This window comes from Pipistrellus kuhlii, unplaced genomic scaffold (assembly GCF_014108245.1).
Source record: "Pipistrellus kuhlii isolate mPipKuh1 unplaced genomic scaffold, mPipKuh1.p scaffold_m20_p_1, whole genome shotgun sequence".
Lineage (NCBI taxonomy): Eukaryota > Metazoa > Chordata > Mammalia > Chiroptera > Vespertilionidae > Pipistrellus > Pipistrellus kuhlii.
In genome coordinates this window covers 66,507,291-66,534,576 of record NW_023425404.1, presented here as the reverse complement: position 1 = coordinate 66,534,576, position 27,286 = coordinate 66,507,291, and positions in this window count along the sequence as shown.

Genomic DNA, 27,286 nt, shown 5'->3' with positions numbered 1-27,286 from the left:
TCTCTTTACTGGCTTTAGAAATAAACATATTTATTTCTAAATCAGAAGAATAAATATATATAACATCAGAGTGAAAGGATAATTGGGAACAAATTGAGTATAATTATTCTATAGCATCTCTAATAGTCCAAAGTACTCACATATTTTTGTGACATACTTGGTTCTGAGGTATTAAAATTTCTACTCATGTACTGAAAACTCTAATAAATATAAAAGTACAGCAAACTTTGTCCTTGATGTTGATCCAGCTTTATCTGTTGTTTACCTTTGTATAAAATTAATACATTTTTATATTTATGTTTCATTAGTATTTGTTGTATATTTATAGTTCAAATACATTTTTTAACTGGTTGAGTTTTTACTTGTTTGGCAATAGAAACCCTACATGTTAAAACTTAAGTTCAGCTTAGAAACTACTTAGTTAATACTATTTATAATTTTAAGTGTGTGTTGATTCCACTAGCTATTCATCTCAGAATGCTGTGGTGCATTAAGTCTGCTATTATAATTAAAAGTCAGGATAGAACTTAATTCCTTTCATAGCTATAGTTAAAATTCTTTACTCTAGATTAGAGTAAAAATTCAACTGAGAAGCATCAAAGCATAAATTTTATTTGATTAAAAAGTTTATCTACTAACAAGCATTTAAATGTTCATTATTTGAGATCTCATTCTAAATAGAAAAAAGTGACTGATGATACTGGATAAATTAATCATTGTATAATATCACTTTATATCTTCTTTCCACTTTTTAATCTCTCCACTGCCCATTATCAACTTTAATTCACTGCTTGTCATCATAGCAAAGACTTCAGCCCTACTTCCTTCATGTTTCATTCTCAACGATGGAATTATCAGATGAAGATAAAAATGTAAATCAATATTCTGTTAAAGAAGGTCCATATTTGTATTGAGGTTGCACATAGTATAGTATAAGCTGCTTTAAAAACTTTTTCTGGTCCTCTTTTGAAAAAGTTGGTTAAAAAATAAAATAAATAAACCAAAATATTTTCTGTAAACACTTATGGATAGCACATATCTTAAAGTATTTTGACTTTATATCGTCAACACAGATGCACCCTATGACCAGTTCATTTTTCTACTTGCTTCATTATTATTTGTATAATTAGTTCTTGTTGTCTTGTTCTTTCTGAGTAAAGCTGCTGAATAGAGACACCTGCTGGGAACTAAATGAACAGAAGAAAATTCAAACCTGAGCTTTGGAAATGAATTTTTAAAAAAAGTTTATTTCTTATATAATTATGTATGTTTTCTTCAAATAAATTTAATTGTAAAGATACACTTGCCTCATAAATATATCAAAATCCACCTACATTTCTCATTTTGCTATTGATCTAAAAAATCTGCCTTAGCATGAAGTTTCCATATCCTACATATTGGTATACTTGACATGTGAAATAGGTATATGATACAAAAAAGGCATAATGAGTATATTTAAATCAAATCATTTTTTATATGTTCACATATGTTTTTAAAGAAACTTTAAAGGAAATCATTTCTCAGAGACCAGGACTGTTCTACCATATTTTTATATCTTATTTTATTTAAAACATTTGCTAAAACAAGGCAAATAATTATTCTTCATGGTTTTAATATAAATATTCTAAATGAATGAAAATGACCTTCTAAAAGCCAGTATACATAAACTTTTGTTGCCAATTTAAATTTAAATGATTTTCTAAATTGTAATCCAAATGATTAAAAACATCATAAATTTTATGCAAACAAGTACAGTGTTTTATAACAAACCATCAAGGAGGTATTTTAACTTGTTCTAATCTCAAGGTCAAGCTTAACAACTTTTAGAACTATGTAGTTCTAATACATGGTAGAATTACCATGTATTATAAGATGATATGAGCATATCTGATTTCTTCACTTGTTTTAGAAATTTCATCTAGGTGCTTTGCTGAATATTAAATTGTAGGCAAGATTATATCCAGGTACTGAAGTGCAGCCATCACAGCAGTTCTCAAATGATATTCACCATAATTCAGCTGAATATGGACCAGTCATGTGTAGAGAATGTATGGCAGCAGAATTTCCAAGCACCTGCTCTATGCTCCCAATGAGATGGTGAAAATACACCATATGGTAGACAAACTGATATCCAGCCTCCAACCAAGTGGCAAAAATGCTGACAAGTGCTAAGAAGGCCAACCAAAGGTATTATGATTTGAGATGGGGAGAGCATTGCATAATTTCAGAGAACACACCTTGAGAAATTACAGTTAAACTTGCTATTAAATAACCCTAATAACCCACATTGTCCCATTCATATCAACTTTGCAAACCGATTTCATGATATTCCACAGCATCTTGGAAGTAAGAAGAACATACAAGGTAAGAACATAAACTATAAATCAGACAAATTCAAATTCAGTCTCAGGCACTAACTAGCTGATGGAATATCCTTGGACAAGGTCTTTATGCACTTAAAATAGCATCTTCCTCGTTAGAACAAAGGAGATATAAATGGTACTATTGGGATGATTGCTATTAAATGAGATGCATATAAAGTGCTTCTAGAATATTAAGCATTCAACTAATATTAACATTTTAATGATGGTCATCAACTACAGGATCTGAGATTTCATTAAATATCTGTACACATTATTTCTATTACTTATGTGACATTATAATGGAATTAGCATTTATATTCTTTGGAGAAAGGTGTGGTCAGGATCATGAATGTTGGTCTTGAGAACATTATTAAATATGTTGGAATGTCAAATTGAAGGACATATCTCAAAAGACACAGGTTTTAGGTGGATTGGATTTTAAGCACTGCAGGTTCTGTGTTGTTTTCTAATCTCCAATAAAATTCAAAAATATTTACCAAAATTTATAAACATACTGGCAAAAATAAAATCTTGCATTAATTATAAATAATTTACTTAGCTATACCTCCTGCCTTGCCATTGATATTTGAAAGGCTTCTCTTGGGCCTTTCCCTTGATTTACTCACCAGGTATTTATAAAAATATTACATAAGGATCACAGAAGTCCAAGGCAAAATATTGTAGAAAATTTTAATTGGGATTCTAAAACAACTTAGAAACACATCTCAATGTGAATCACAACATTATTTGGCCTGAGATTATAAAATTAAATTATTAATCTAAAATAGAAGAGAAAAAGTGACAGCAGAACACTACAACCTGGAGGCCTATATAACATGGGCTGTATTCATTATCTACTCTTTTGTAAAGAAACAAAACCAGTTTTGCAGGATGTTTTGTTTTATTTGTTTTTGTTTTGCATGTGATTGGAATGTATGCTACTATACACAGAGAGAAGAGGAGCTTGGATAATTGGGACTGTTTACTTTGTATAATATTAACCTTTTTTATTTGACTTAATGTTCTTTCTATAAATAAATGAAAATAAAATAAAATACATGAGATGCATACATCAATAAACTAATTTAAACTTTTTACTATATAATACCAATGTGCATGTTTGATATGCTTTGTACATTTTTATTAAATTTATTGGGGTGAAATTGGTTAATACAACTATATAGATTTCATCTGTACATTGCATTGTGTGTTTACATTCAAAGTCAAATTCCCTTCTCCCACTAAGCTATACTTAAAAAAATCAACAACCCACTAATGATATTATTAAGACACAATAATGGTTAAATAGATAAAGAAATAATAGAATTGATAGAGGTTTACCATTATGTATTCTTTTGATTATGTGGGAAAGTAAAAGATGGAGAAAGGATGATTAAACATTAAAAAAAAAAAGTTTAAGAGGAAAATATCAGCTGGAAAATTTATAAAAATATCACATTTGGCCAACCATTTTTCTTTAGAAGTAGAGAGCAAATTATAAAATAGTAATTGAGTGTTCTGCTTATTTTACTTTAACTAAGCAACTTTTCCTGCAAGCACCATACAATCTGCACCCAGATATAAGCAAGACTAAACTCATTATTGTCCCCTGAAGACAGCATGAATGTAAATCAGCGAATATATAAGGCTCAGGATAACTTTCAGGTTCATAAAAAAAATTAATGGTGCTTAAATTGCTCACTTGTAATGTATATTTTATAAGTCTCAGAGGAAACCTCTGAACTCATAGATTTCCCCCTTTCCTCATTACTGTATTTGATGCACTTTCAAACTCTTTAAGATTAATTTATACTTTGTATAGCACTAAAATTACAAATCTAAGAAAAACTGAAGGTGCTATAGAACATTTTCTATTAACAATAGTCAATTTTGGGAGACCTTAGAATAAATGTGCCCAAAGTTATATAAGTTTAACCTCAGAAAAATTACTCTTTTATATTACACTGTGGTGCTGGATTTTCCTACAGAGACCCTTGGTTAAATAAAATATGAATGATTCTTCACTGTCAGTACAATAAGACCTTTAAAATAGATTTTTCTATGGTAGTTACATGTTTATCCTGATCTTATTTATGTTCTCATTCCTTGCTCTCTACTTAACATTATGTTCTAGGTGTCATTGAGTAGTGTCTAAAGTGGGGATGAATATATGACCTTTACTTCATTATTATTAAAATCCCTAAAGTAGCTTATCATACCAACCAGAAGAAACAGAGAAATATTTCATGAGGATTCAGAGTTCTCAGGAAAGGTAAAAAATCTTTTGGATTCTGCTCTAGAATCTTTTTCTCCTTTAGGAGAATGTTAATTAATTGAACTTTATCATAATGGCTGTGATTATATCCCACTAATTTCTATGATGAAAGAGAGACTTTCATATCTTTGACTGATATCAAGATTTAAATTTTTAAATACTTTTAAAATAAAAGTTATACATCTATCAAAAGTGGATCTAAACATAGAGAAAAAAAACTGAGTTTTTTGTTTGCTTGTTTTAGTGGGAGGGGGTGATTATTTCATTCTTTTAAGTTATTTTTGCTGGGTATAAAAAAACTACATTAGTAATTATTTTCTGTGAAGACATTAAGCAAATCATCTTCCTTTCTTCTAGATTTCCTTATTTTTGAGAAATCAGCTACTATCTGTATTTTTACCCCCTCTGGTTGTTATATACCTGTCTCTCATACCAATATCTATAGAGGATTTGTTTTTATTTTTCCTGCCTGAGATCCTCTAGACTTTTATATCTATTCATCATGGACTTTCATCATTTATGAAATATTTTCAAGCAATATGAAATCAAATATTTCACAGCCATTTCTTTCTGCATACTGATTAAACCTTTCACTCTATTTTATATATTTCTCATCCTTTTTTATATTTCTTTCTGATGTTTGTATCTCTGTATTTCTTTTGAAATGATCAGAGATACAAACGTCAGAAAGAAATATGAAAAAGGATGAGAAATATACTGTCTCCAATTTACTAATTCTCTCTTTGGCTGTGTCCAGTCCATCTTTAAATATGTGCAATGGGTTTTAATTTCAATTATTGTATTTTTAGGGCACACTTTCTAGTTTATTTTTCTGTAAACATTTTCAAATTTGATTTTTATTTATTTAAATATAGTAATTATTGTTTTATAATATGTGTCTATTTCAGAATTTGAAGATTTATAAGTCTGACTGTGCTGATTTCTAATTCATTGTGCCTTTATGAAATATGTGCTTTTTTCTGCAATTTTATCATTTTCCTCAGAAATGTATTAATGCAAATTACTTAAGGCCAAGGATAAATTATATTCTAATAGAGATAATTCATGTTGCCTTTGCAAAAAACCTGGAACAACCATGAGTCTGGGATCATTTTAAACTGAATTTTTAATTTAAGAATTTTGAGTACATTCAGGTAATACTAACTTTGACTACATATTTGTAAATTACCAGGCTTGTGGTTATACTATCTGTGCTGTACTATTCCAGTTCTCTGTAAGGAGGAGGCCTGTTTATTTTATTTTTTTTCATCCTTGTCCTGAGAATATAGTATTTTAGAGATCCAGTTTCATGAACAAAGCATTGCCTAATAGACTTTTCTTGGCCCTAATCTTTGATCCCTCTTTCCCCCCCCCCCCCCCCCCCCAGAAAGGAAAGCGAACGCTAAACTTGGTTTCATTAGATTCCACAAATCTATCATGGACCATTTATATATCTTTAACATGTATGCCATGTAATTTTTTACATTCCCTCAGAATCTAAGTGCTTTCAAAATATATTCTAAAATATTTGACCCAATGTTTTTACTTTTAATAGAAGGGTTGATCCAAATCACCTAGCCTGTTAAGTATGGGCATGAACTCTTTCTTTTTTCTTTTTCTTTTTTTTTTTTAAATATATTTTATTGATTTTATACAGAGAGGAAGGGAGAGAGATAGAGAGCCAGAAACATCCATGAGAGAGAGTCATCGATCAGCTGCCTCTTGCACACTCCCCAATGGGGATGTGCCCGCAACCAAGGTACATGCCCTTGACCGGAATCAAACCCGGGACCCTTCAGTCCCCAAGCCAACGCTCTATCCATTGAGCCAAACCGGTCCTGGCTGGGCATGAACTCTTTCTCCTCTTTCTGTTTTCCTACTCTTTATGGTCAAAATATTTAAATTAAGTAACTTTTCTTTGCAAACAAAAAGTACAACAATTTATGCTTTGTTAGTGATATATAAGTAGAACTGTAAAACCTACAATGTAAGGAATAATGATAACTTTTATATAGAAAGGTGACAAAATAAGCATGTATTAAAAGGTTTTTATGGTTGTTTTAATTTTGACATATGAAGGATATTGATCTAAATTGTGTAATAATTTAAGCTAGATAGCACAAAGAATTTTAGCTTGAGGAAATAGTGGACTTTAGAGTTTTGTTAATTGAAATGTATTATTTTCCATAATCTTCACAATATCCCTATAAAAATTTATCTTTCACAGATGGTGAAATAGGTCCAACAATGTATAATAATAAAAGGGTAATATGCTAATTAGACCAGATGTCTTCTAGACATCTTCCAGATATTATTTCCGATGTCTTTCCTGACATAGCCAGGGCTGGAGGGAAGCCAGTGCTGGCAGCTGGGGGAAGGAAGGCCTACTCTTGCATGAATTTTCATGCATTGGGCCTATAGTCCTACATAATAAAAGGCTAATATGCAAATAAACTGAAGGGTGGAACAACCAGTTGCTATGATGACCACAGACCACCAGGGGACAGACACTCAATGCAGGAAACACTGCTCAGCCAGAAGCCTGGCTTAAGGCTGGTGAATGCAACAGCAGTGGCAGGAGCCTCTCCCGCCTTTGTAGCAGCTCTATGGATGCCTGATTGATGGCTTAGGCCTGCTGCCCATGGGCTCCCACACTGTGAGAGGGTGCAGACCAGGCTCAGGGACTTCCAAGTGCATGAATGTCATGCACTGGGCCTCTAGTATTAAATAATTATTGAAATCCATCGCTAATGAGTAACAAAACTATGATTCAAACCAGGCAATCTCATTCCAGAGTCAACTGGACTCATCCAAAACACTTTATGATAATTTAGTTGTGCTCATGTTCTCTACCACAATATATTAGGCAATATTTCAATGTTTTTCCTAACTCTATGAAAATATATACAGATGTAGAAATATAATTCAAATTTATTGATAACTTATATTTGAAAAAAGCCATAACCTATACAAGTACTCTACATTGTTTTATCACCCTATCTTGTTTTTATTATTTCATCATTTATAGGTGAGATGTTAATATGGACATTTTATTTATTATAACAGCCATTCTAAACCAAATTGTGATTGACCAAGAGTCTTACTCTTTTTGCTTGAAAAAAGAAAAATAGAATAAAAGTCAAAAGCAACATATACAATACTATCTATTCTGTCCACACAAACACTAAATAAATTAACTATTGTTAATACAATTGTGAAGGAAATGAGATGAGGTATTAATCATTAACCTATTTTATTTAAAGAGCATTTCAAATTTAACTATAATCCTCTTAAAACAAAACAGTCATCTACTTGTTTTCTAAGGTAAGATTGTTTTTTTGGAGTTCTGCTTCATCTAAAGAGGTTAAGCATTATCTCACTACCAGAGGCCTGGTGCATGAAATCGCTCAGGGGGTGGGGAGTCCCTCAGCTCAGGCTGTGCTCTCTTGCTATCTGGGAGCCATTGGGGGATGTTTAACTGCTATCGAGGCAGGAGAAGCTCCTGCCACCACCACTGCACTCACCAGCCATAAGCCTGGCTTCTGGTTGAGCAGTGTCCCCCCCTGTAGGAGTGCACTGTCCTCCAGGCAGCAGCTCTTGCATTGAACATCTGCCCTCTAGTGGTCAGTGCATGTCATAGCTACCGATCATTCTATTGTTAGGTTGATTGGCATATTAGCCTTTTATTATACGGGATTCTTGGTAACAGAAGCTAACCTGGAAACCTAATGGAAATATCTTGCAGCCAGTTTTTTATCTCCAGTCTGAATTTAAAGACCAAACTAAATATTTTTAAATGAAATCAGTTTGTTCATTTTAATGCAAATATATACCAAAATACTGAATATAGCCTATGAAATGATTGATGCATAAAATTACCTTTGCATGAAGCTTGATTGATATATTTAAAATTCCCTAGGCAGAGAATTTATGTCAATAAGATTATTTCAATAGTATGTAAAGAAATATGAAGAAAATGAAGAGCAGGCTGAGATGTGAAGGGAGAAGATGTCCTATTTATTATGTAGCAACCTAAAACCACTAGTTAGGTGAACTTAATAGATTTGATAAATATAATTTTCAGTTTTCAATCTGGGAACAATTTAGAAAAAAATCCTCAAATATATCAAAATATGAGAGAAAAAAATTGAAAAGAAATGTCTATATGACCAGGTTTTGGGGTTCTGATCTATGTTTTATTTAGAAACTAGACTGGTGCACAGATTTGTGCACTGGTGGGGTTCCTTGGCCTGGCCTGTGGGGATCGGGCCAAAACAAGCTCTCCAACTTTCCCTCAGGGGTCCGGATTTCCAGAGGTTGATTCTCGGGTGCCATACCCTGAAATCAGGCTTCCTTTTCTCTATTTTCGGATGTATCACTCAAGAACCACAGCTGCCATGTCACTGCAGCTCAGCAGCTCCTGCATTGAGTGTCTTCCTCCTGGTTGGCAGTGTGCGTCAGAGCTAACAGTTGGACAATTGGATAGTTGCTTAGGCTTTTATATATATAGATGGCTTATTTTTTTCTATTATAAAAAAGGGAAACATAAGACTTTTGTTGTTGTTGTTGTTTATTTGCTAGATGTCCTAGGAAAGAGAATACAGTAGTGTGTATTAATCTTCCACATCACATGTAGAACAACAGTAGACTGGGAATTTTACCCCTATAGTAACCACAAGCTTAAATGAGTCAAATAAGCTGCTTTAAGATACCATAACTGATTGATTAAGATTCAAATGACTTAAAGACTTTACCAAACTTCTTTGCAAAATACTTGACATAGTTCTTCAAGCCTATCCAAACCATCATTAAATGGCATAAAAGGTGTCCAGGGCTTCAAAAGGCAGCTACTGAAATGTTGTTCTTCCCCTCGCCCCTTCTCTGAACGACACAGTCTTTAAACAGTACTGTCTATAAATGCTAGATCTGTCCTGATAAGAAGCAATGCTTTGATCTCAGAGTATGACAACAAATCTTTGGGTCCCTGGGCTGTTTATCTAATGCTGAACTTAGACTGTATGCTTCTCCATATCTATGTTTTCTTCTGTATAGCTCATCTTTGTTCCCAAAACAAGTAAAAAGTATTCTCTTCATATATATATTTAAAAAAATACTAAAAAAGAGATTATAGTCAATCCTATCAACCGTATTAGGAAGCTGCAGTGAGGGTTACTTTGAGTACATTCAGCCCATGAGGTCTTATTGAATGCCCACAAATGGAGATAAATCTGCCCTGTGCCACTATATCTCACAGGAAAAAAAAAAAAAAAAAAAAAAAACCTCCATCCTGTTTTCTTCCTTAAGAACACACTAAGTTTAAATAAAAATATAAGAATAACAAGATTATTTAGGTTGCATTATAGTGTATTAATGCAATAAGCATATATGAGGACTCAATGGAGGCATGGTGTTATGTATTACTAAGGAAAGCAAGAAAGTATGACATTTCCACTACATCTGCTCTAAGGAAATCTCTAGTTTCTTAACCACTGCTTATTTCTTCAGTCCATTAAGGCAGCTCTTGGTCTCCATTCTAATCTAGGCATGAACATGTTGGCCTTTCACTTTAACTACACAGTCACACTAACACCTCCATTTCTTTCTATTCTTTTAAAAAAATGACATATTTTTTATTGATTTCAGAGAGGAGGAGAGAGGGAGAGAAAGATAGAAACATCAATGATGAGAACACCCAGGTATTGTGCCCTGACCTGGAATCAAATCATGACCTCCTGGTTCACAAGGCAACACTTAACCTCTCACCCACCCAGCCAGGCTCTCTCCTCTATTTTCTCCTCCAAATTCTCCTCAGGTGCTGTTCTAAATCCTTATCTTAACCTCTAAGTCCACAATTACCTAGCAACTTTCTCTTAGAAACTTATGATATCTCCAATTTTACCAAGAAAAGAGAGGTTAATCAAGGCAGTTTTTTTCTTCTTATGTTTTATTCAAAATCACTTTTACAATTATCATTTTCAATAGTCTGAGTCTCATTTGTTCCAGCATTGGTCTATGTGTTAGACCTGTGCCCGGCAGTGCGTCAATTATCCCCCATTCAAACTATTTCCCATCTCTTCATCAAATATTTCCTCTTTTATGAAATAAAAGTATATCAGTGTCACACTGATAAGCATTTGTTCCTATGTCCCATGCTTCTATCCATTTTCAGTGCTCCTTTTTCTAATGTAGAATAGCATTGATTTCTTACATCTCTTCACCGTGAAGTCAACACCTGTCTCCAGCTGGTTATCCAGGGCTCTCTCAAGGTTCAGAGACTGTTTTTCCACTTTTGCCTTTCTCATCAGTTTCCTCTGATGTTGCCACCTCAATAAATGATCTTTTGAGGCCAGCCTAAATATCATTTTCTTGGAGAAATCATTTCCCATTTCATTCCAAGAGGAATAATCACTTCCTCATTTGTACGCCTACACTGTGCTGTTCATTTTGCTGTGTTCATGTTGTTGTTGTTTTTTTTTTTAATTTTTTAAATTATTCTATTGTTTAAAGTATTACAAATAGTAGTGCATATGTCTCCTTTTTCCCCTATTATGCTCCCTCCCGCCTCTCCTACACTCTGGCACATGCCCTCACCCTATCCCACTTCCCCCGTGTCTGTGTCCATTGGTTATGTTTATATGCATGCATATAAGTCCTTCAGTTGATCTCTTACTACCCTCCAACCCTCCCCTGCCTTTCCACTGTAGTTTGACAGTCTGTTCAATGTTTCTTGCTGGTGCATGTTTTATTATTACCTTTCTTTCACTAAATTATGAAATCATTATGGGTGAGGACACTGACCCTATCACCCCTCCTAACTCCATCATCTCTAGCACAATGCCTGACTCATATTAGGTGCTAAATGTATATTGTCTGCAATGAACTGATTCCATTCTTCACGAATCTTATTATCCAATATGTTTATGAAAATTCCATAGAATTATGCTATTATAAGAATTTGTGACCAAAGAAAGCTAAAATGTGATTGAAGAGAAGATAATTTCAAGCAGCTAGACTAGGGAACATCTTCCACTGTTGAGAAAAAGTAGATTGAACAAAAGGTCAAATGTGAGAAGGCATAATGCTTTCTAAAAGAACAATGAACATCTAATATAGCTGAACTTTTATAAAGAGAATTTAAAAAAAAGTAGCAAGAAGGATGAAGAACTTGACATTGGTCAGAAGTTGTTTTAAGTGCAAGTGACAAAAATAAAGTTAAAAAAAGAGAGAGATAAATGTATTTCTCTCATATATAATGAAATTCAAAAATAAACATTCTAGAGTTAACTTATTCACACTTTGTGTTTCATGGCCATCAACACATGCTATCCATCTCTAGGTCTAGGTGGTATTTTGAATCCCAATCATTCTGCATTTCAATAAGCAAATAGGAGCAAGAAATGAAGATGGTGCACATTTTTCTCTCTGAAGATATGCCCAGGAAATTTTAAATAATTGGTAAGAATTGAGTTCCAGGGCCATAACTACCTTCAAAAGAGACTAAAATGATTATCTTTCTCATGGATAACCATATTTCCCCTCTTACCAAAGAGAACTTTCTGTACTTACCCAAGATTTTAAAAGCTTAATTGAGGGTTTTGCATTTTTAATGATGAAAAAATACAGGTGAGCTCTGAAATATAGATTTTCATAAGTTAACATTTTTAGTGATGGAATAAATATATGTTGGTTTGTGACTTTAATAGTTCAGAGAGGAATTAAGGACTCAGTTTCCATGTTCTGAATAACTGTTCACCATAGCTACTTTTCCCTTTAAAAATAAGTGTTCCTTAAAATATTTATCTAAAAGGAACAAAGGAAAAGGAAATCTATCAAATATACTTTTTTAATATATATATTTTTATTGTTGACAGATGTCTCCCAGCTGCCACCATTTCCCTACAAATATACTTCTTATCTCTGTGATTATATAATGGGCTGTTATTTTTGTCCAGTTTCATGTTAATGGTCATTTCAGCAACTGACATTGGAATAAACACATTTAAACACAAAGATCTGACTCCCTACTTCTGTTTGTTAATTGATTTGATTTTGTTGAAAGTAAATAAGCAAAATCATTTCCTTCAAAATAGCTGCCAGGGATCATCTCTCATTAGTCTCTGCAAGGCTTTTCTTGCCTACATTATAAACCCATCAGCAGGAGGTATTAACAAAAAGCTCACAAACTTCCCAGGTTATCATGTACATGAATTCCATACCTCCTCATGCTCAGATCCTAAATTAGGAAATATTCTGGTCATGATACTCTTGCTTTAATTTTTAAATGCTAACTTTTGTTTAGTCCTAAATGTGAGAATAAGAAACAGTGTTTTATATAATAAACAGTGTTTTATATAATATATACTTTATGCAATTGAAGATATCAAATAATTATAGAAAAAGGATAACAGAAGTTACTATAGAGCATAAAATTGTATTTTGGTAGGTATATTCTATTTACGTATAATTTGAATCATGGGTAAATATAAGTTTATTATAACCAGTGATGAAATAATAAACCATATTGATGCCTGGCCAGTTGAGCATCATCCCATGCATCTAAAGATCACTAGTTCAATCCCAGTTGTGAACATACCCAGGTTGAGGGTTTGATCCCCTGTTGGGGTATGTGTAAAAGACAACCAATCAATGTTTCATTTTAGAATGATAATACATTTTAAGTTTTTTCTTATGAAGGCTAAGTATTATTAAACAACTAATGCATTTATTTACAATGATTGACAGTACCCAATTCCCTGCTTCCAAAATGAGATTAGTAAAAAAAAAAAAGTAACATAATAATTCATATAACATTTTTATGGGATCTACTAGCTAAAATTCAAAAGCTTAATACAAACACATTATTACAACTTCAGAATAAAGATGTAAATGCAGTTTCCATGAAAAAAATTATAATTGCCTCTTCTTGCACTTTTAACTTTCACCTTCAGTTAATGCAAATACAGTACATTTTCATAGTATCATTATAAATTAATATAACTAACATAATCAATAGTTTACATATAAGAGTAAAAAACAGAATTTAAGATTATTAAAGGAATGACAATGCCATCTATTCAGAAAGATTGAGAAGCCTAAATTACTCAACATGGTGACAGAATTGCATAGCATTGAATAAAAGTTCCTTAATATATACATCTATATACTAATATATACACACACACACACACACACACACACACACACACACTCAGTGGCCAGATTATTATGATCTCTGAATGCATAATAATCTGGCCACTCAGTGTATTTGTATCTCAAATGAGTACAGAAAATATTCTAGACTTTTGCTGGAGATCAAGCACCTATTTGCCCTGAGCTTTCTATCATCCAATGCAAAGGGGAAAACTGATCAGGTGGACAATTTATAGTATCTTTGATATCAAATAAATGAGGTAGTCAAGAGAAATACACTGAGTGGCCAGATTATTATGCATTCAGAGATCATAATTATCTGACCACTCAGTGTATGTATGCGTGCGCATGCACACACACACACACACACACACACACACACACCCACCCAATATATTGCTATAATGACTACTTTTTTCTTACACCTATGGAAAAGTGAACCAGAGACATTTGGCTTAAGCACAAGCAGCCCAAATTCTTGACAATGAAAAGTATTCTTAATATTGGCCTTCTTTACTGAGTGCGTGCTTTGGTTATTTCTCTATGTCACAAACCACCTAAGAATCCAGTGGATTAAAACAATAATGTATTGTTTCCCAGGGTTCTATTAGCTGCCTGGTTTCACTTAGGCCGGTGGTCAGCAAATTGCGGCTCACGAGCGACATGCGGCTCTTTAACCCCTTGAATGTGGCTCTTCCACAAAATACCATGTGCAAGTGCGTGAAACTTCGTAGTCCATGTGCAGAAGTCAGTTTTCAGCCTGGGTGAGTCTATTTTGAAGAAGCGGCATTAGAACACTCAAGGGGCCAAAGAGCCGCATGTGGCTCGTCAGTGTGGTTTGCTGACCACTGACTCAGGCAATTCTCACTCGAATCTTTCATGCCTTTGCAATAAGATGATAGCTGGGGCAGGAATCATTTGAAGATTTGACTGGGCTGCTGGTTCATGTCTCTTGCCTAATTTGGAAACTTTTCACCCATTATTTCTTCAAGTACTTTTTATTTTATTTCATTTTTTTTTCAAGCACTTTTTAAACCTTGCCTTCTTTCTGTCTTCCTAGAACTCCAATAGCATGGATTTTTTGTTTTTGTTTTATGATTCCTAATGTCCTTCAGCTCTACTCATGTTTTGTTCAGTCTACTTTCTTGCTGTCTTTCAGGATTGGGTAATTTTTATTTTCTGTTATCCAGTTCACTCATTCTTCCTCCTGGTGCCTTCAGTCTTCCATTAAGCCCATCCATTGAGCTTCTCATTTCATTTTATTTTTCAGTTCTAAATTTTTTATTTGGTTCTTTTATATATCTTCCTTTTCAATGTTGAGACTTACTACCTCTTAATTAAGGTTTTGTAATTTTTCATTTATTTCTAGTATGTTTTCAATTGCTTATTGATGTATTTTTATCATGGCTGCTTTAAAATCTTTGTCAGATAACTCTGGCATCTCTGTGTTCTCAATGTTCACATCTATTGATTTTCTTTTTTTTATTCAGTTTGATATATTTCTGGTTTTAGCTATGAAGAGAGAATTTTTTTTCATTGAAGCCCAGACAATTTGGTATTATGTTCTAAGATGCTGCATCTTATTTAAACCTCACAGGAGAAGGCAGGGAGGCACCTGACTAGTGCCAGGTGGAGGAAGAAGTCCAATTTTTCCACTCAGCCTTCACTGACACCTGTAGGAGGGTTGTTCCTCCATATTGCTGCATGGGGATGAGATTTGCAGAATTCATTTACATGTCTTGGTATGCTTTTCTATCCTCTAAGATCTATTTATGAAACATCAAGTTGTGATGTATTTTACTTACACTATTTTGTAAACTGATGAGTGATAACAATAAGTATTATCAATTAATAAGAAACATTTCCCAATATATTTCAGTGCAACCTGTGTTCTGTAACATGATAAAATATATTTGTTGGGCTAGCTCATTGGTTGAGTTTATTTAGATAAACTGTAAAATCTGGATCCACATTGACTTTGTGGAGTAAAGAGTTAACATTATATTAAAACCCCATTGTGTTTTAACAGACCAATAATATATATAGTTCATTATCATATTATCTCTGCATTTATCTAATTAATATATCCATAATAAAACAAATGAAAAATATTCTGTCAACAAAAAATTAACAGAGATGTTCCTTTGACTAATAAACCTGTAAATTCAATATTGGAGAAGTTTAGTGTCTAGAAGAAATTTAACTAAACTGTGTCACATGGGTCAACATTTTGGTATAATTTTTTTCAATGCTTCTCATATTTCATTAATTTAAAATGTATTCATTTGACCCAATGATCTCATTTCTAGGAATATATCCTAAGAATCCTGAAACACCAATCAGAAAGAATATATACACCCCTATATTCAAATCTATGCTATTTACAATAGCTAAGATATGGAAATAGCCCAAGTGCCCATCAGTGGACAAATGGATAAAAAAGCATTTACACCATAGAATACTATGCAACTGCAAAAAAGCAGGATCTCTTACCCTTTGAGACAGCATGGAGGGACCCGGAGTGTATTATATTCAAGTGAAATAAGTCAGTCAGAAAAAGACAAGTATCACATGATATTACTTAATTGTGGAATCTAATGAACAATATGAACTGATGAACAAAATAGATCCATAGACATAAAAGCATGTAATAGACTGGCTAATCTCAGAGGGAAGGGAGGAGATGAAGGCAGAAAGAGATTAACCAAATAATTTATATGCATTTATGCATAAGCAAGGAACACACAAAAGTGCAGTGAAGGTCTTTGTGGGGGCAGGAGCAGGTAGAGGGAATCAACAGGGGAAAAGGAGGGGAGGGGCATCCTCCATACTTTCAACAATAAAGATTAATCCTAATATAATAAAAGGCAAATATGCAAATTGACCAAACTGCAAAACAGTCACAATGACATGCATTGATCACCAGGGACAGACGCTCAATGCAGGAGCTACCCCCTGGTGGTCAGTGTGCTCCCATAGGGAAGCGCCACTCAGCCAGAAGCCGGGCTCACAGCTGATGAGAGCAACAGCAGTTGTGGGAGCCTCTCCAGATTCCACAGCAGTGCTAAGGAAGTCCAACTGATAGCTTAGGTCCCCAGGACATCCCCCAAGGGCTCACAGATTGCAAAAGGGTGCAGGCTGGGGGACTCCCCCCCCCCCCCACACCAAGTGCACAAATTTTGTGCACCGGGCCTCTAATTATAAATGAATGAATGAATAAATAAATAAATAAAATGGGAAATTAAAATAAAATGTATTCTATTCTTGTTTTAGTCTTATTGTGTTTGCTATTAGGAAACAGAAGGGCAAAAAAATATCCTATTTTAGATAAAGAACCTAAAGCTCCATATTACATAAATTTAACTGAGCATGCATTGAAACAGTTTTTCACTCTTTATTTTTCACCAAATTATTTTCTAGTTATTCTAGTATAATGTTGGTACATTTTTCCAGGGAAAAAAAAAGATTGCTTTAAAAGTACATATAGGTTCCATGTCCCAATATTTTCTTCTTTATTACACTATTATTTATTTGTCATATAGTGTTGGTAAGTTTTAGAGTCTTTTTTTTTTTTTTATCTGTCTGGTCTCTCATAGATTTTTTTGTTATTATTAAATAAAATTATATTTTTTAACAGTTGACTCATTGTTTGGAATAAAAGAGACTTTGGGAGATAATAAAATATCTTAAATTATATTGTAAAATCTATATTTTTAAAATATAATTTTATTGATTTCAGAGAGAGGAAGAGAGAGGGAGAGAGAGATAAAAACATCAGTGATAAGAGAGAATCATTGATTGGCTGCCTCCTGCATTCCCCATACAGGGGATTGAGCCCAAAACCCAGGCATATGTTCTGACTGGGAATCAAACTGTGACCTCCTGGTTCATGGGTCAACCACTGACAAACACTGACTGGGCTAACATATTAACTCCTTATTCTATATTTAAGTTCCAGGGATGTGAATTAATTTGTCTCAAATAATAATATGATAGAGTATGGTACTATTTTTTTAATCCTCACCCAGAGATGTTTTTATCGATTTTTAATGATTTGAGAGAGAAACTTCTATCAATAGCCTTCCACATGTGCCCTGACAGAGGATCAAACCCACAACCTGGGAAAGTGTTCTGACTTGGAATCCAACCTGTGACCCTTAGGTGCATGGGACAATGTTCCAATCTATTCAGCCAAGGTGAATAAGGTACATTTATAAAGAATTAGCACACTAACTTGACTTAGAACTTTCTGAAAACTTGATAACTATTTCTTACCAAAAGTTAAACATCTTCAGTGTTACTAGACTTATCAGGGGATCACATCCGGTTATCTAAATGTCTAACCACTAAGCTGTACATCCAAAACTAATGTAATATTGAATGTCAACTATAATTGAAAAATAAACATTTTTTCAAAAGTTGAACATCTTCATAACCAGATAGACTTCAACAATTTTACTTGTTTGTACGTAACAGTATTAATATTTTGTTACTATATAAAAATATCTTGCCCTTGAATATAAAGCAAGAGTCTAAAGTACTCCATATTTAGTATATTAATACTTCTAATAACCTATGTGGAATAAGATATACCATGTATTATGTTAATCATATTCTCACAATCATAGGAACCATTTAAACATAAGTATTTTGAATCATAATATTCTACCTACAATTTGAGGATATTGAGATCCATACTAATTTTAACTTGGACACTTCTGACAATGTGTGATCTAGAAAATGCCCAAATATTTTGTCCATTTATCAACTTTTTTAAAAAACCGTCTTTCTAAAGATTAGTCACTCTGAAGTCCTTACTATGATATCCTTTTATATGCATATTAGTGCATGGGGTGGGATGTGTCCCTCAGTTCAGCCTGCACCCTCTCCAATCAGTGAACCCCTCAGGGGATGTCCAACTTCCAGCCTGATTGCCTCCAACTGTCCTCCCCTGATGGCCCAATTGCCCTGAACTACCTTGATTGCTCACAACTGCCCTCCCCTGCCACAACCCGCCTCCTCCATGCCACAAGGAGCCCGGGGATCGCCAGGATTCACCGCACGGAGTAGCCACTGGGCCCCATTTCCCTGTGTGCATGGCCATCTTGTGGCAGCCATACTTGTGGAGGCCATCTTGTGGTGGCCATCTTGTGAAGACATCATGTGCAAGGTCATGGGGACCACTTTTATTAGTATTGGTGTTTGAGTATAGCAACAAGAACTAGCCATCCTAACATTTATTGAATGTGCACTATCTTCTAGGCTCAAAGCTACATGAGATATACATACATAGGTGAACCCCCTAAATATATACACACTTTAATAGCTGATAGCTCAATTTTGAAAATGAAGTGTATTTTAATAAACACTGTCTTTGTAATTATTCAAAGTGTATGCATATATTTTATGGGAATGCCCTGTATATATCATCTCATTTAGTCTTCAGAATTTTATCTTTAATTCAAAAAAGAGGAAATAGATTTAAAGAAGTTCAATAATTTGCCTGACATGAGAAAGCTAATCAGTGAATAAGCTGAGAAATTTTCCACATATGTACTCAATGAACATAACTTGAATAAATGAATCAAGCCTAATAACTTACTAGCTACATACTGTCCAATCCTCTCTGTAGGAGCTCAATTTCAAGGTATGTTAATATCATTAATAGAACAATAATACAATGAATAAAAACTGTAAAGAGCAAATGAACTACACAAATTCTTAGTCTGGAACCTTTACCTAGTCCTCTCTATTCACTCTAATTACGCACTAAGATATATCTGCACCAAGTTATACCTGTTGACCTTTTCCAACTTGTTCAAGAAAAATGTTATTTTCTGTTAATGCATCTCTAGGAGAAGTAAACAGAAAGACATTTTAGAATCACATTTTCCATCTCTAATAGATCACTTTTGTGTTAGTAAACACATGTTCTCTGATGGAATTTTTAAAGTGACCGTAAAAGTTATCTTTAACCCAAATGTTTTTTATGTTATGATTATCAAGATGAGGCCTAAATAGATTTAGTTACAATCTCAAGGTTATGGAACCAAAACCATAACAGTAGGCTTTTCCATATCAAGGACTTAAACTTTAATACTTTAATACTTTACAAATAAATACCTTGGAAAAATGAACTCTTCTTAGATATCAAAAATTCTATGTATGCAAAATTTCCTTATTTTGGTGTCTGAGTAAGACAGACAAAGTATGCACTTACATAATCATGTCCTTAATATAGATCCCATTCACCTGGAAGCTAGATAACTTGACTAATAAATAAATTGAGAGCTTACTCTGATCCAGGTAGTGTGTTAAGTAATGGGAATACTTATATTAAATATGAAATTCTGTAATACAATACAATTACTTTGAAAAATAAAATATTTGTGTTATTACTACCTAGAATGATAGTTTTGAGTAGTTGGAAAATTACATGTATTCAGCCTTTCATATTGCTCTAGCATAAATATAGAATACTATGTGGTTAAAAGGAAATTGCTAATGTTAAAATAAATTTTAGAGAAGTCTGAGTTTGAATAAAGCTAAGAAGGGTTATCTAATTTAGAACCTTTCCAGGGAAACTTAACCTGGCATAGATGACATTAATAGTTTCCAGAAACTATGTTCCTGCTTTAACTGAAGAACTTTAAATTATGAGGATTTGTGTGGAGATGAGTGGAATAATAACGAACATAAGCATTTAATTAATCATAACAGGATTCCTGTGTCCTCCAGCAAACTCCTGAATTTATGTCAAGAAGACTCTCAAGATTTATTATAATGTGGAATATTTAAACTTACATTTTAAATTATCTATTTTATGAAAAGAATGCAAGGTTTATTTACATGTAATGACTCAGTAAGCAAAAACTACTTCTTAAAATAACAAGTGACTTAGACATATGCATACTGATACAAAATATAAAATTTCAATGTACAATTTAAGAGTGAATACATATTATAAAATATAACCATAATCAGAGAAAGTAAGACATTTTTACAATTAATTTCTCTATGGCCCAATTATTCCTATTTTTAAAATCTGATGAAATTATATTCTAAATAATCTTGGTAATGCAAAATAATAAGAACTTTGGCAATATAATGCACTGTATTACTCTGAATTTTATAAAGTAGTAACACCCCAAACAATGTGCTTATTTACAATCCATTGCACTTCATTCTCTGATCACAAAACAAAAGAAGAAAATCAGTGCTTCATAATCATACCATGTATTTGAAGAACACAAAATAACTAAAATCTGTGCCTCAGAGACTTTACCCAAAAGGAATTTGAGGAAGGAGGAAAGACTAGGAGAGATGGAATTGGAGGGTTTGCTTTGTTGGAGGGTTTGCATTTCAAAGTGCTTTTGAGGGATGAGACAACATGGTCACATGAGAAAATGGGCTTCATCTATGGGCCTAGACACAACTGCAGTTTTCACCGGTACTGAGAAAGGCAACCTGAACACAGAGCTGTATTCTTCCATGTTGTTGGAGCATAGGCATACATAAACCTCCATGGGTAGAGTCCCCCCACATGATTTCCTGTGAGCTACCCAGGAAAACTAAATAAAATAAACACATTATTAAAAAGAGAACTAAACTGTTTGTTTAAAATATAGGTGTTTTTTTTTCATACTCTTGAAGTCTACAATTATTTCTCTACAATGTTAGAAACAGAGAGTAGAAAAATTTCAACCCCTCAGTTAATTTTAGACAAGGAAAAATATATATGTGCATATTCTTAGAAAACAAAATTTAGCATCACAGCTTTCATGGCTGTTTTTGAAAATTCAAATAAAAACAAAGCAGCCTTTGAGCATGAAGTTGTTTTGGTTTGTTTGTTTGTTAAGTTAAAAGCTGTGTATGTGCATTTATAATAAATAAATAAATGTCAGACAGCCACAATTTTATTTCTAAAGGCATGTCAAAAACACCACCTCTCAAATGTGGGTGACAGTGTGAGAATCACCAAGAAAGAAATTGTTCAATATTATTCCACAACAGGAATAAAAAGTCAGGTGACATATCAAGCAGTTCTGTTGTAACCAACCATACCTTGATGAGATAGAGTAGCAAGCACTAGCTAGTTTGGCTCAATGGATAAAGAATCAGCCTGCAGACTGAAGGGTCCCAGGTTAAATTCTGGTCAAGGGCATATACCTTGGTTACAGCTTCTCCCCAGCCCAGGCCCTGGTCAGGGCTTGTGCAGGAGGCAACCAATTGATGTGTCTCCCTCAGATCGATGTTTCTCTCTGTTTTTCCTTCTCTCTTCCACTCTCTCTAAAAAACAATGGGAAAATATCCTCAGGTGAGGATTAAAAAAAAAAAAAAAAGAGGGAGGGAGGGAGGGAGGGAGGGAGAGAGAGAGAGAGAGAGAGAGAGAGAGAGAGAGAGAGAGAGAGAGAGAGAATATCAAATTGAATCATATTACAAAGGAATGCTTTCCAGGGCACAAATCTTCCTGAGGAAGAATTAGGAAGTAGAGAACATATTATGATGTTCTTGATTGGTTAAGAAGAAACATTTAACTATGCACAAAATGTTCTAGTAAAATCTATTCAGAGTGTGAGGTCCATCAATCTTTGCAGAGCCATGTTGCAAATTGTGTTATAGTGTGGAGCGGAGGAAGAGTATGAAGAGAGAGAAAATGTGTGTATGTGTGTGTCTGTATTTGACTAAGAGGGAAAGTAGATAAACAGGTTATATAAGTTTAAAATCTCTATTTTCAGGCAGACCTCTATGTGTGATTATCTGTTGAGCTTCAGAGATGTGTATAATGAATAAGTTCAGTGGTATAATATAATACCAGAGCTGAAAAGGATGTCAACAAAATTTTTTATTCCCCCTTCTATTTGCTCTTTCAAGTAAATGAAAGAAGATAGCTCCCACTATTTAATTGTGCATTGATGTGTTGTAAAATAGGATTATAAATATACATATTGAATCTACTTACTAGACTTGTAATCATCTGTAGAATATAGAACAATCATGAAAAGAACCAAAAGAATGGTGAAGGGCTAGAAAATAGCTCTTAAAAGAGGATCAACAGAGCTTTTGTTTTGTTTTTGGTAATAGAGTAATTGGAATGTGATGGGGCTGGATGGACATAAAATACTAGGGACCCAGTGCACAAATTTGTGCACCTTTAAAGGAACTGTGGGCCGTGAGTCTGCAGTGGTCACAGGGGCAGTTCTAGGCCCATCCTCTGCGCCCCTGCCTGGACCCCCACTGCGGCCCCAGCCCCCTGTCTGTTGGCAGCCCCGCTCCCACTCCCATGCACTGATAGCACTGGCCCTGCTCACACCCACTGACAGTGTGGAGTGATTGGGGCTTGCACTGGTAGCAAGTGTGAGTGGAGCCAGTGCAGTCAGCAGGTGTAAGTGCAGCTGCTGCCCAGATCACCACTTAGAAGCAGGGGGATATGGAGAAGCCCTGAGAGGCGATTGGGCCCAGCAGCCTCTGCTCACACGTGCATCAGCAATCTGGGGGCGGGCACCAGCAGCAGATGCAAGCACTGGGTGGGACTGCTGTGTGCGTGGGAGCAAAGAATTTTCAGTAGCCACCAGAGGCTCGCCCTAATGACAGTAACTGGGCCCCACCTTGGTCTGGTGCCCCTGCTTACCAGCTCCACCATCCCACTGTGGCAGATGCCTGCCATGTTCCATGCGCTCCCCCTGGTGGTCAGCACACATTGTTCAGCTATTCCTTCTATTTGCATTTAGCCTTTTATTATATAGGATGTCTACTTTGTCACTGTTGCTACGGACTAAAGAAGTTTTATTCAGGAGGACAGGGTAAAAACTATTCCTGAAGAGGACAATATACAAAATAAGAGAGACTATGACTTCTCTGAAGGCAGGAAAGGTCTTATTGACCTTTACACTTATGGTACTTGGTTTATAGTAAGTGCTTTAAAATACTCATGGAGAGTGAAAGAGATAGACAGAAAAAGAACAAAACTAGTAGAGAGTGGGGCAGTGTCATCCAACCCTCATTAGACTAGTGGTTGAAAATGTTGTTACTCAAGATAATTATCTGAAATGCTTCTTTAAAATATAGGGTTCCATAGTAATACTCACTGAATTAGGAATCTGAGTAATATTTTCAGAGAAATGTTCACAAGTGCTTCTGACCAGGATTGGCAGCCATTCGAGTAGGCAATAAATCATTGGATCAGAACTCCAAATGCCCTTAGATTATGAGACTGGCCCTCAGCTCAGATCATTGATCATGACCTAGGGGCACACAGGGCAGGGGCTTGGACACTACAAAACATATTTCTGTTAAACAAGAGTTCAAGAAACTTGGAAATGCTTCTGAAGGCTCAGTAACATGCAGAGGTTGACTGGCCTCATCCTAGTGAAAGAAGAAAGCTTATAAGAAGCAGCAAGGAGACTATTCCGCAGAGACTCACACTGTAAAAGTAACCAAATAAGGAGGCTATTAGACCAAGGTATCTCTCATGCTTTGGTAGCCTACTAAGCACAAGTGAGGACTCAATGCACCTGTATGTGAAAAAATAAGACTTAAGAACATTCAATCACAAACAACCAATAGGCACTCCCAAACAAGGAAACTGCTTAAGCTATTGCCAGTCAAAGAATGTCCTCGGTTTTCTTTACATCTGCTCCATAAGAACTCTATCCAGCTCCTGTCTGGAAGTACCCATAATTACCTTCAGTTTAGCACTGCTTGATTTGGATGAAAGATTGCTGAAATAAACTTTAAAATTTTAATGTTTCTTAGTTTATTGTTTAACAACAGTAGGCCTTTATTTGGAACTTGACTGAACTTTTAATTTCAGAAATACCATTTACTTTGCAAGGAGAACCATTGAACTCATTTACAAATCTTCATTCCCCTTCCACATCTTGGGGAGTAACCACTTGTCTCTATAGCAATGTGAGGTTATCCCTGTATCGTCAAATGTAAATATGCATTAGGATCATGCTAATTTGCTAACACCAGCTACACATTAGCAAGTTTAGTCTGGTGTAATATATATATGCTAATAAGACCAGACAGTTGGCTTGTGCACAGAGACGATCCTAGAAATAGAGAGTGCTGTATCATGAGAAGAGGAGTAAAGCAGGGTTGCCAGCCTTGCTTTTTCTTTTGCCAACATGTGATTAGAGAGACTTCTGCATAGACTTGTCATGGGTGCAAAATACATTTAAACTAGCAGGTAGGACAACCTATTAACTTTTTTCCCCCTTTTCAACAGACAGAAAAATTTGATTAGTGAAGTTACAGTTTCTTAGATAAAATTTCTTCTATAGTTATTCCTATGGCATTTATAATTGTGTATTTTGACCTATCTTCTAAAGCAGTGGTTGGCAAACTCATTAGTCAACAGAGCCAAATATCAATAGTACAACGATTGAAATTTCTTTTAAGAGCCAAATTTTTTAAACTTAAACTTCTTCTAATGCCACTTCTTTAAAATAGACTCACCCTGCTGAAACTGGTTTGGCTCAGTGGATAGAGAGTCAATCTGCGGACTGAAAGGTCCTGGGTTCAATTCCAGTTAAGGGCATGTACCTTGGTTACAAGCATATCCCCAGAAGGAGGTGTGCAAGAGGCAGCTGGTCGATGACTCTTTCTCATTGATGTTTCTAACTCTCTATCCCTCTCTCTTCTTCTCTGTAAAAAATCAATAAAATATATTTATATAAATAAATAAATAAACAAATAAATAAAATAGACTCACCCAGGTTGTGGTATTTTGTGGAAGAGCCACACTCAAGGGGCCAAAGAGCCACTTGTAACTAGCAAGCTGCAGTTTGCCGACCATGGTTCTAAAGTTATTCAAAGAAGACCATGTTTAATTTGGTTGGTTTCAGCAAACTGAAATTGAATTTAACAGAACACTCTGATATACATAATTTTGTTCTTCTTTTTTCTCTTTTTGTTTATTGAGGTGACATTAGTTAATATAATTATTTAGGTTTCAAGTGTACAATTCTATAACACATCATCTGTATATTGGATTGTGTGTCCACTACCCCAAGTCAAATCTCCTTCCATCACCATGAATCATTTTCTTTTCAAACATTTACCACTACCACCATCATTACCACAGCTACCACTATTTTAATTCCCAAAGCCAGAGTTATCTCAGAAAGACTAGAAAATGAGAACCACTTCCTATATATGTTAAATTATAAGTAACTTCTACCTGAAAATATTTTATGTGTTGAGTATGCTTATCTCTAGAGCACTTATTAAAATAAAATTGACTATAGATACTCATTTATAAAATATCAAATTTTCACATATATAGTGTTTGATTCTTGCATAAGATGCACACACTTTTCTCAACTATGTAATAGCCAAATGAAATCTGTAAGATCTTAATTTGAATCCGGAACCTGCTACCTACTTGCTATAAGTATGGTGAGCAACTTCCTTTAGTCTCTCAAAATTCAGTTTGTTCCTGTATAAAATGTCAATAATGTCACTCTCAGGAGTCTTCAAACTACGGCCCGCGGGCCACATGCGGCCCGCAGAGGAGTCTGATCCGGCCCGCCAGGTTTTTTGGGCAGTGAGCGCAGCTGAGGTGTTACAGTAGGAATTAGTAGTTCATATAGTCCAGCCCTCCAGCTCTCTGAGGGACCGTGATCTGGCCCCCACTTTAAAAACTTTGAGGACGCCTGCCTCTACATTATGCTGTTGATTTAGAAAGCAAGTGAAATGAGGTTTCTAAAATGAGCTCAAACAATACTAGGCACATATTGCTCAATAAGTTTCTCTAATGTTGTGTTATACCTCAATGGTTAATGCAGGTACTACACAAACAGTACTTGGAACATATGTGTCCCGAGCTATCATAAAAACGGTTTTTATTTCTGAACATGTTTTACTGAATCACTTCTCTGTATCTCAGGTTCTAAAGAGACCCAAGTCTGGGTTGTGAGATAAAATTGTTGTGGATTTCCTCTCATCATATACCAATGCCAATTTTTTTTTTTTTTAACAACTTTCAACATTCATGGAAGATAAGCTTAAAGGAGCATTTGCAAAAGAGATTATTGGCATGGAAGGTGATCACAGATGAATACTGAAGATGATCACAGAAGAAAATAGAAAAATGGAGATGATCAATGTAGCTAAGATTTTCAAAAAAAAAAATATAGGTAGATTCTGTTTGAAATAGTTCATGGAAAATGCTGCAGAGAACTCAATAAAAGGAATACTAAAATGAAAAAAGAGGCGAGTCCTAATAATCTATGTACACATGGAACAAATACTAACAGTCTATCTTCTATGTCTTTATTGCAAATGAAACAACTCTCCAGTATAGCCATGTGAGAAAAAAAAGAGGAAAATTATCTGAATGCAAGGGCAACTAGCTATATTTCTAACTTAAAAAAAAGTATGCCCAAATATTTTATTAAATTGACCCACACCAATTTGAACAATATCTAAACATATATTAAAAGAGCCTGGCCTTGTTTCACTGTTAATAAACATATTGGTCCTCAATTTG